Source organism: Benincasa hispida, chromosome 9 (assembly GCF_027475165.1).
Source record: "Benincasa hispida cultivar pf3 chromosome 9, pf3_genome.v1.1, whole genome shotgun sequence".
NCBI lineage: Eukaryota > Viridiplantae > Streptophyta > Magnoliopsida > Cucurbitales > Cucurbitaceae > Benincasa > Benincasa hispida.
In genome coordinates, this window is record NC_143486.1 from 68,553,583 (window position 1) to 68,558,639 (window position 5,057).

At 37.0% G+C, this 5,057-nt stretch overlaps 1 pseudogene; it reads right to left on the reverse strand.

Annotated features, from left to right (window-relative positions):
* Positions 1-943: 943 nt before the first annotated feature.
* LOC150034034 (serine/threonine-protein phosphatase 7 long form homolog) lies at positions 944-3,834 on the reverse strand (annotated as a pseudogene).
* Between the last annotated feature and the right edge of the window lie 1,223 nt (positions 3,835-5,057).

A 5,057-nucleotide genomic window follows, 5' to 3' on the forward strand; every position in this document is an offset into this window, starting at 1 on the left:
CGAAGAACAAGGGAAACTAGGTGAACTATGAAGGAAGTTCTCGATCACTGTGAGTGGTTTCTTCCTTTACTCTTTTAATAATATTGTGAATTAATATGTTGTAGTTTATGTTATGAGATATGTACGACGTGGGGATGGTCAGGGGGTCTGTGGACCTAGAGCCTGAGCCCAACATGAATCCTTACAGGATGGTCAGAGGACCGAGAAGTATAGTTCCTGAGCATGTGGGACGGAAAAACCTTGAGTGGGATGGTCAAAGGGCCGACGAGCCTAGCTTCTGAGCCTATGAAAGGGAGAACTATGTGCACATAGGTTGATATTTTTAGTTATGAAATGTTAACCATCTACCATATGTGTAGGTGAGTTTGTGAAAGCTTCATGGTATGATGGAGGTTCGCGTGGGAACCTCGTGATAATGCTTGTAAAAGACTTATATTTGTTTTATCACTCACTGAGCTTTGTAAAACTAATGATTTGTTTCTGTGTTTTTCTTGCAGGTAGCTAACGAGTCCAAGTTGAGTGTTAGTTAAGGTCAGCCACAAGTCTAGAAATAGTATTAAATGAGATTGGTTGTCGGGATAATGTCTTTCATGTAAAAGTAACTTGAGTTTGTAAACTAGTTTCTAATTGAAGCATGTAATATTTTTCCGTTGCTGTTATAAGTAAGATTATTAAAAGGAAACTAGTAGGTTAACCAAAGTAGCATCAGTTAATATCACGCCTCTCCTCGAGCTCAAGAGTGCGGGCTCGGGGTGGGGTGTGACAACTTGGTATCAGAGCTTATGTTTCTGGGAAAATTGAGGAATTAGTTTATACCAGCTTGGTGGGAAAGGGTAAACTAGAGAAGAGTATAATAATACTATAATATGTCTAAATGTGTGGTTTATTATAGGAATCATGCCACGTGGCAGACCGCCCAAGCAACCGGTAGGGACTCAAGATGCTACCTCGAAAACAACAGGAGAGGACCAGGGTTGGTCGAGTCATCCGCAGGCAGAGACTGGAGGTGACGAGTAAATGATGGGAAAATTTGCTCGGTATTTGATCGAAAACTTAGGAGGGTGTCAGTAGGCCCCGAGAAATGATTTGGTATTGAATGGTTGAAGGCATTAGAAGCCTCGACCTTTGAAGGAACCACGAACCTAGCAGATGCGGAAACTTGGTTCGTGATGACAGAAAAATGTTTCAGGGTAATGCGATGCCCTGAAGATAGAAAAGTAGCCCTAGCCACTTTCCTACTCCAGAAAAGAGCTGAGAAATGGTGGCGCGTATTTGAAGATAGAAGAAGGGGAAGGGAGGAAGTTACCTAGGAGGAATTTGGAAAAACCTTCCATGAACAATTCTATCCTCAAATGTTTCGCGATGCAAAGCGAAATGAATTTCTGAAACTCATACAAGGCTCACTATCGGTAGCCGAGTATGAACAAAAATATATTGAACTTAGCAAATACGCCGCCAGTATAATACTAGATGAAACTGAAAGATGTAGGAGATTTGAGGAAAGGCTACAAGGTGAGATACGAACGCACGTAACTGCCAGCACTGATAGGCAGGACTTTCCAAAATTAGTAGAGACAGCGTTACGTGTGGAAGCTAGCCTAGAATCGTTAGCAACAACAGAAGCTGTGGGGGAGTGAGAAAAGAGCTAGAAATACTCCTTGGGGGTTCTAGATAAAAAGATAAGTAAGACCAGCTCCAAAAAGCAGAAGACAACGAAAGAGCTTACTCTAGAAGAAGTATACAAGCCCAACAAATCTCTAGCCAGCACCTGAAGGCCGTGGTGTTCAAATTGGGAAAATTAAAAGGATATTGTACTTTTAGAAGCTATTTAGAAAAATATTGTTGTTTTAAATAAGTCGAGGGTTGAAAATTCGACCTAGATCTTCCTTTTTTTTTTTTAGGAAAATATTGTTGTTTTCAAATGAATTCTGTCATCTCAGCAAGTCTGACTAAATAACGAGCTAATGAATCTTCTTCTTTTTGCTACTGAACTTCCCAATCAAATTCGAGAGCGAGATTATGAGAGATAGCGAGAGTTTGAGAGAGCGAGATTTTGAGTGAGAGCTTGAGCGTGAGTGAGAGCGAGAATACCGTACAAATTTCCTCTTTTTTCCTTTTTAATTATTACACATTCCACCTTCTTCTTTCTAATCCTTTCTCTCTTTTTTTTTTTAATTTTCCATTTTATAAAAAAAATTCTAAAAATATTTATTATTTTATTATTATTTTATTTAAACTCTAAAAAGAATAAATTAAAAATAATAATAACTCATAAAAATAAAAAAATGTAAATTAAATATTTCATTTATATAAAAATAATTACAAAAATCAATGTGTCCCACAAGGCGAACGTCGTCGATTTCGAGCTGGTTGTCGTCATCGAATTCGAACTTGAGGTTGCTCTGGTACCTCTGCAGGCCCTTCATAATATAAATATTCATTATGCTCTCCACGACCCCAACCATGTCCATGCACGTATGAAGACGAAGGACCAGCCTCTGAGCCATAATGTCCTGAACCAAATGCTGGCATCATCATCGGACTAACATAATCAGTTTGACTCTGCGTCTGCATCATAGGGGGCAACTCTTCCACATTATGTGCAACCTCATCAAACTCATCCTCTTCCCAAACAGGTTCTCTACGTCTAGGAGCTGGTGGAGGAACAATAGGTATATCGTATATATAATGAATTTCCTCCATATAGCTTTGGTTGTCACTACATATAGCAAGAACCTGGTTCGAATCATTCGCAACCTCACGGAGTCTACTGTTGTTCAATCTCTGTGAATTATAAAATAATTAGACAATATTTAAAATAAATTTAAATTAAAAAATTAGATAATATTCATTTATTTACCAGATGACCCACAGCTGCTCCCAGACGAGTGACGTAGCGTCTTGTGATATTATTATACCAATGAATATATTCTGGAGTGACATCTGTGTCAAACTGTTCAAGGGAAACCCCCACTACAATAACCTTGCACGATAGTGCCATCGCACTACCAAATGTGCAACTTTTTCGAACCAATCTCCAGTCCTTAGGTCAATATCATGCAGTATGGGTTCAGTATTACAAGGCGATGGGATATCCTGCTGAAAACCGAATTGTCTCATCACTCTGTCAGGAAGATGTCACTCACCAATGTGAAAACATATGAGAGGACTCATCGTCCGCCATATGTTTTGACCATTTGTACAAAAATTAGGCAAAGTATGCACAATAATTTTGTACGGCTCCCAAGTAACCTGAAACACAAAATATTATATTAGATAATATTAAAGACAAATACAATAAAAATATGAATAAAATAATCAATTAAGTTTAGTGTAATGTACCTGTTCAGGTTGAAACAGATCAAACATGTATCTATACTGATTGACTACATGTGTGGCTGTCCTAGTCACTCAAATTTTGTCTCTCCACCTAAATTTTTAAATTGATAATTTAGAATTTAAATTAACTAGATTAGTGATATAAAAATTAAATTGAATTAAAACAACATACCGAGAACCATAGACTCGTCCAACTAACTGAGCGTCATTAACATGATGTAGCTGTGGAGCCATTGTTGGAAATCACTCCCAAGCCCATAGTTGCAGAAGTATGAGAGGCCCAGCTATCTCTCGAACCTCAGGTCTTGTTGCTTTGCATAGTTGTCTATACAACCATGCCAAGCATGCTCCACCCCACGAATACCGCCCCACATCATGGAGGTTAGCTAACAGTGGCAGGAACATCAAGTGAACAAAATGACTTGATTTATCTGAAAACAGACTTCCACCCATCATTTGTAGTATATATGCTCGTGCATATCTTATGACGGTTTCCTCGTCTGCATCATCTATGAGCTCACAAAATTGTGTTCCTAACCATATTAAACTTAACCTCGATCCTTTAATCTTGTCGGCAGGTGGGGTCGCACCGAGGTACAGTTGACAAACTTCTAACGTCATCATACATCACTCCGGTGACCGGCTCACTGTCAACAGGTAACCCCAACAACACTTCTATGTCTTGTAGAGTGATAGTGCACTCTTCAACAGACATATGGAATGTATGCATCTCGGGCCTCCATCTCTCGACCAAGGCTGTGATCAGATGCCAGTCCAACTAAATAAATCTTGCCTCTCGACGTATGCAAGATATTTCTCTAGTAGTACAATCTCACCATACAACATATGATTGATGAATGGACTGGTCGTACAAAACATCGGGATCAACAGGTCCTGGGTTTATTTTGACGCTCTAATGCATCCCTTATTTCTTCTCTTCTTTTCTTGAAATAGTTCACGCATTTGAAGAATGTTATCTGAGCAAGAGCATTTATAGGCAATATTCGAGCTCCTTTGAGAACTCCATTTATGTACTCTGATAGATTTGTCGTCATCCACCTATATCTGAATCCTCCATCATGTGCAAGTTCATTGCTCTAAACTAATGTTGTCAAAAAAACTTAGACAGCTCCGATTTCTTCTTTTGATATCTTCAATTGCTTTGTTGAACTTTTGAATTTAAAACTGACACTCGACACGATAAACATAAACTGACACCCGGAAAGTTCACGTTATCACAACGAGATGGATTGGACAGAATCAGCTACTCGACAACGATGTGGATTTTGTAACCAGTTAGGACATAATCGAAGGAAGTGTCATTTGTTACTAAGATGGGCTCTAGATAGTTAGGGATTAAATAATAAATAATTTTTTTAATTATATATTCATTTTATTGTATATTCAATTTTTTTATTATAATTTATTGTATATTAATTTTTTTTTATAATAATCTACTGTATATTCAAAAAAATTTTTTTGTTTTTTGTAATCAATAAAGTTTTACATTATAATAATCTAATATATTCAATATATTCAATTTATTGTCTAATGATTATTCAATTATAGTATAATAATCTAATATATTCAATTTGTTGTCTAATGATTATTCAATTATAGTATAATAATCTAATATATTCAATTTGTTGTCTAATGATTATTCAATTGTAGTATAATAATCTAATATATTCAATTTATTGTCTAATGATTATTCAATT